Genomic DNA, 6729 nt, shown 5'->3' on the forward strand with positions numbered 1-6729 from the left:
AGTTTCAGGAAAATCGGATGTGGATATCTCGACATATCGTCTAATTAGTGGATGAACGTCAGGGTAGTCTGTTTAGGATCTGTGGATGGAGGCATGAGATCCTAGGATGATGGTGGTTGGAGGTGGACCGGCGTTTGTGGGGTGGCACCGATGAAAAGTGGTGATGGAAAGGTTATGGTTGATGAAAGGGTTAGGGCAAGTGTTGGATAGATTGGAAGAAGGAGGAGAGGGCCGCTCCTAAGGGTCTAGGGTGATTGACCGATCGAGGGAGGTTAGAAGCGGCGTCGCTGAGGATTGAGAGAACGAGAGTGAAGAAGACGAAGGAGGCAAGACAAAACTCAATTCTTCAATAATAATCTCTGGTTGCCATCCACATCCCTTTTAGAGGCTAACCAAACAACTCAAAATTAACCCTAAACAATACAATTTCACCGACCGCCGAGTTCGCTCTTCTTTGGATTTGCAAACGCAATGCAAACGTTCGAACGCGCTTATTTCCCACTTCTGTGGATTTACGAACATGATGCAGGCGTCCATAGTGCGTTTGACCGGGGCGTTCGAACGCACAATGCATACTCTCCAACCACATTCACAACCGCATTCAAACTCACTCCACCCGTGTTCGAACGTGACTTACAGAAAACTTATTTTCTTAGAAATTAAATATTAAAACAAGAAACAAAGACACTCCTAACGTGAATCCATGCTCGAGACGACATCGGTGAAGTCCGAATCGTATCAATCCACCATGCTTTCGCAACCTTGTCCTCAAGGTTTGAAATTTAGGAAGCGATTTAGGAAGTGATCCAGGATATCTAACTCTAGCTCCCATGTAGACTCGTTAGTAGGTTTGCCCAGCCACTCAATCAGCACTTCAGTCTCCAATCTAGATCCATGGCGTCTTCTCCTGTGGCCTATGACTCGGACCGGTTCAGTAGGGCCATCTTCCTCCATTGGTTCGGGTAAGGCTGAACCCACCACATGGTTAGGCCTGATCTGGGCCTTCAATGTTGATACATGGAAGATCGGATGTATCCTGGTTCCTTTAGGTAGGTCCAACCGGTAAGCTACTGGACCAATTCGTTGTAGCACTTGGTACGGACCAAAGTACTTGTGACCCAACTTCTGGTTCAAAATTGGCCTCAATGTGGATTATCGGTACGGTTGAGCTCGAACAAACACCAATTGATCCACCTCAAACTCTCGCTCACGCCGGCCTTTGTCATGAGTCTGCTTCATGCAATTTTGGGCTATTGCTAGGTGCATCTTGAGCCGTCTTAAGGTTTCATCTCGATCATCAAGTTTTAAGTCAAGCTCGGTCCTATCCTCCGCCGCAGGTCTATCGTAGACACGCAAGACAGGGGGAGTGCGCCCATAAATTGCCTCACAATGGGTCATGCCGATGCTAGAGTGATGAGCGGTATTGTATGACCACTCGGCCCATGGAAGGAATTCGACCCAATCCTTTGGTCGATCCGCCACAAAGCATCGCAAGTATTGCTCTAGTCCGCGATTCACCACCTCGGTTTGGCCATCCGTCTCGGGGTGATACGTTGAACTAAGGTTGATTTGAGTCCCTTGCAATCTGAAGAACTCGGACCAAAACTCGCTGATGAAGATGCGATCCCGGTCTGACACGATCGTCCTAGGCATCCAATGCAACGTGCCACTTTCCGAACAAAAATTTCAGCAACCTTTTTCGCTGAAAATGGATGCGTCAATGCTATGAAATGAGCATATTTGCTTAGTCTATTCACCACAACGAACACCACCGATTGTCCTCAAACCTCTAGCAGTCCCTCGATGAAGTCCATGGAGATGTCCTCCCAAATATGCTCCGGTATAGGCAGTGGTTGCAGTAGCTCGCTGAGTGCCTCCGATTTGACTTGTTGGCAGATTTGACATTCACGCGCATACTTTTTCGCGTTCATCTTCATCACTGTCCATGTACGGTTTTGGGCCAGCTGCTTGTAGGTACGTAATACCCCTTCATGACCTGCTATAGGAGTATCATGGAAATGTGCCATCAATAGTCTCAGTAGCTCTTCGTTCCTGGGTACCTTGATCCGCCCGCGCTCTAGTACTAACCCATTGCGCTCCTCGTGCTCGGGGTGGCTTGAGGGGTCTCTCTCAGCTCCTCCATGAGTCGGACCAGATCACTATCCTCTACGCTGGCTCTCCGCAGATCTGAGAAGAAAGGAAAGGTGGGTGCCGAGAAAGAAGCGAGCTCTCTTGCGTCCCCTTCGTTTGAAAGTTCAAGCAGCGATTGACTTCCATTCAGCAGCACTCTCTAGTCATTCCTCCAAAATGTCAATGTGAGGCTTGAAAAAAATCAAATGTCACGGGCCCCAAGCTTTGAAGCCATTGAGTCCCCAAAATAATGTCGGCACCTCGCAAGGCCAACGGATAAAGGTCCAATGTGAAGAATTGGCCTTGCACCTTCAACTCCACACCTCCACAAATAAAATCTGCCCGCAATGTGGTGCCATCTCCAATTGTCATATTGAACTCTTCCGTGGGTTTCGATTCAAGCCCAATCTTCTTAAGGAACCTCTTATCAATGAAGTTGTGGGTGGACCCAGTGTCGATCAAGATTCTCATTATAGATGTCTTGATTACACCGTTCACCCTCAAAGTCCTTAGTGTGGCTATCCCGAATAGGCGTGGAGGGAGATCTCGGCCATCATGTTCTCCATAGGTCACTCCTCAACGACTCCTCCTTGCTTCTCAGCCACGTCCTCACCTTCATCTACCATCTCGTCCTCAGCCTCCTCCAATTCGTCGATTAGCATCACCGATCCCATTGGTTTAGCGCAGCGATGCTCGGGTACAAACTTCTCATCACAATGAAAGCATAGGCCTTTGGCCTTTCGTTCCTCCACTTGAGCAGGTGTGAGTGCTCGTCCCGGATCTCTAGGTGCGTACTTCACATCTTGGGATGGCTTCAAGGGTGCTCGAGGAGGTACCACTGCAGCAGTAATTCTTGGTACTGTAGTGATATTTCCTGTCGCTATGGTTGGTTGAGTTTGATTGCGGCTTCCTTGGCTCGTCCAACTCTATTTCAGGTGTAACTTCATCGCCATGTGTTTGTCTTCCATAAGCACCGCATCTTCGAAGGTCTCCTTTAAAGTTCTAGGCCTTAAAGCCTTCACATCAGCCTGTATGTCTCCCCGCAGCCCAGAGATGAAGGTGCTGTGAAGTTGCCGATCCGTCCATGGTGGATGACATCGGCTACTTATCCTCTCAAATTCTTCTTGGTATGCCCCAACCGTAGTCTTTTACACCGTCTTTGAGAGGAGATCATCAAAGTCTTCATACCCCGACGCTCCAAATCGCCGTGTGATATCAGCACAAAATTCAGCCCAAGTATCAATAGCCTCATTGGCATTGGCTGCTCGAAACCAATGAAGCGCCGCATCCTCAAGGTGGAAGCTCGCAAGCGTCACCTTGTATTCTTCTATCGTACCTTAATATGCAAAGAATTGCCCCCCTATACAACTAATCGATCGGATCCCCACCTTTGAACTTGGGAAATTCGAGATGCACGATTTGTCCACGGATGCCATTATCTCATTCCGGATCATGTCCAAGTCCTTGTCTCACCAGAGGAGGATGCACCATGAAGAGTTGATGATCCCTCCTTCGATTTTGATTATCTCGCTGTGGTTCCGGATCGTATTGACCCACCCATGGATCTTGATCTCCAAGGTGGTCTCCATAGCGGTTCGTGGATGGGTTCACCTGCAACTGGGCCTGGTGTAACCATCCTTGCTTGTCTCTACCCATAGGGTGGTGGCAGCAGCGGCTTTTGTGGTTGCAAAGGCTGAACCGATGGCGGTGGGTTCATGGGTGTGGACTTGCGTCATAGGGTCGATAGTGCATTCCCGTTCGCCATGGCTTCCCTTATCGCCCGTAATTCCCACATCATCTCCATCATCATCTGGTTGTTGATGGCCATTTGTTCGGATAGAGACCCCAACACGACTTGAACACTAGGTTCTTTCGTATTCCGATTAGATCGGGTGGTTCGCGAGTGGAAGTCCCCGCAACTGCTTCCCCCTCCTCTATTAGGAGAATCTCTTCTTCATCTTCTCGTCGTGCAACCATGGCTCTGAAACCAGTTTGATACGATCTCCCATTAGGCTAAGATTTAATCTCTTCCAATTATCTGATCTGGACTAGATCTGGCACGGAACTTTAAAATAAGATCTCGAAAGATGTGAATACGCTATCTCATAAAGTATGGAAGGCTCATTTAATCGGTTCGGATAATGAATTGCCTACTAATCAAATAAGGCCTCCATTTTGTCACCGCATGCAGAATTGCCAACATCTCTCTCTCGTAGGTTGATAATTGCAGGGATTTTTGTCATAAAGCCTGGCTAAGAAAGGCTATGTGACATCCTCCTTGCATTAGTACAGCTCCTATGCCAACTCCTGATGCATCATATTCTACAATGAACTCTTTGGTGAAGTCCAGTGAAGCTAGGAGGGGCGCCATCGTCATTGCTGTTTTTAGTTTTTCAAAGGCGGTAGTGACTTCATCTGTCCATCTAAAAGAGTCATTCTTCAACAAAGAAGTGAGAGGAGCAGCGATCTTGCCATAATCGGTAATGAAGCGGCGATAATACTCGGTCAACCCTAAGAATCCTCGCAATCCTATGGTGGAAGTAGGGATAGGCCAAGTAGTCATGCACACCACCTTTTCAGAATCCACCGCCACTCCTTCCGCTGTGATGATGTGGCCTAAATACTCCACTTGTGGTACTCCCCATAGGCACTTGGACTTCTTAATCTTCAGCTAGTATTGCTTCAATAAATTTAGCACATCCTCCAAATGTTGCCAATGCTCCATTTCAGTCCTACTGTACACCAAAATGTTGTCAAAGAATACCAAGACATACCTTCGTAGTAGAAGCCAAAAAATATCATTCATGAGCCCTTGAAAAGTAGTTAGAGCATTGGTGAGATCAAAGGGCATCACTCGAAACTCATAGTGCCCATCCGGAGTCCTAAATGCAATTTTATGCACATCCGCCGGGTGATCATCTCCATACCTATCCATAACCCTAACCTCCACTTCACCCATCACCACCACCATCACCTATGTAGTTAGAATCTACGAAAGGAATAAATACAAAAGTTGTAGATCTGAAAGTTACGGATCTAACCCAATTAGTTTCATAAATTTTTAACTACCAGAGAATATCTGACGAATATTTTCCCACAATTGCGCGGACTGATTCATATATTACATCCAGATCTTAAAGGAATCGTTGTGTAGCTTATCTTTTGGTACAAAAACCTATCAATTTGGTATCAGAGCCCATCAGCTGCCCCCGCATCAACCTCCCTATCTAGTTTCTGACCATTTGATCCATAGTTCCTTGGATCGGGTTGAGGAGATGGAGGCCCTCTCAGCCTCACTACTATTGTCCAAAGATAAGCCGGCTATAGGGAAAGGCCACTAACCAATTTGGTCGCAAGAGCTCGAGGGAGGCCATGGGTTGGCCCTACGCCTTCCCTCATTGTAGAGGGCGCTCCGTACAGCCGCGGGCCTGGGGGTTGTGGTAGCAGTGGCTTGCTGTAGCCAGTCGGCGAGAACCCCTCCATATTGAATAGTGAGGCCTGCAAGTCCAGCGGCTTGTCGGCTTCCCAACTTGACTAACCCTCCTTTAGCGTGTGGAAATTGGGAGCTAGGTTCTTGTGTAAGGTGGCTGAGGAAGGTACGGGGCCGTGGATGGCAGGGCCTCCTAAGCGGCTACTGTTGGAGGTACTAGGGTGGTGTTAAAAGCATTGTTATGGCCATCAACGAAGACGGGTGCATCACTGAGCTGGATTAGTGCTATAAATGGCGTTGATATGGAGAAGGTAGGAAATAGCAATTGCGGATGAGGGTGGAATGATCTAGTGAAGGTCTGGAGGAGGGATGGTGGTTGTGGTGAGGGAGTTTGGTACTAGGGTGGTGTTAAGGCTAGGGGAAGAAGATGGCTAGGCTGCGATTGCATGAGTTGAAGGAAGTAATGGGGAGTGTGTGAGGTGGACATGTGGAATTAGCTAGTGTCCTTGATGGGGGCGCCGCCAACCAAATAACCCTAGACTAGACTCAACTAGACCAACCTTGACTCGACCTGACTAGAGTAGACTAACCTAACCAACCAGCTCTGGGCTCTGGGCTGGTTCACAACAGTCAAATTCTTCCGCATTTTGACAAAGGGTAAAAGTTGAATCTGTACCATTTATTCTTTGGTGGAGAATAGTACTGGTGGGTAAAGTACCTACAATGCATCTCCAAATTAAAACTTTAACCCTCGGAGGAGCATCATTGTCTTTCCAAATAGCCCTCCAAAGGATATTAACCTCTCCGGTGGAGGAAGAACTGAGCCAATTATCATTAGAGAGGGTGCAATAAGCCGACATGGTGGAGAAGGCACCATTTGGTTTAGGTTTCTAAATTATACGGTCATTCTTATCACATTGCAGAGTAGGGGCTTGATCTTTTGAAGTGAGCGATGGCCTCGGGAGGAACAAGGGAGTTCATGAGAATCCAAGTCCAACCCTACTTCATGATAAGATCACCAAGAGTGAAGGAGGGAGGAATGGAGGCTAGGAGAGGGGATGAGGGGAGATAGATGCATGGATCAGGCCTAGGTTGTATGAGTCTTCCATTAACTGCCTCCCTCATGATGTTTTGCCTGAGAATACTTCTTACACTAAGGATGGCTGCCC

This window comes from Typha latifolia, chromosome 9, assembly GCF_019914945.1.
Source record: "Typha latifolia isolate L0001 chromosome 9, TyphaL0001v2, whole genome shotgun sequence".
In the NCBI taxonomy this organism is placed as follows: Eukaryota; Viridiplantae; Streptophyta; class Magnoliopsida; order Poales; family Typhaceae; genus Typha; species Typha latifolia.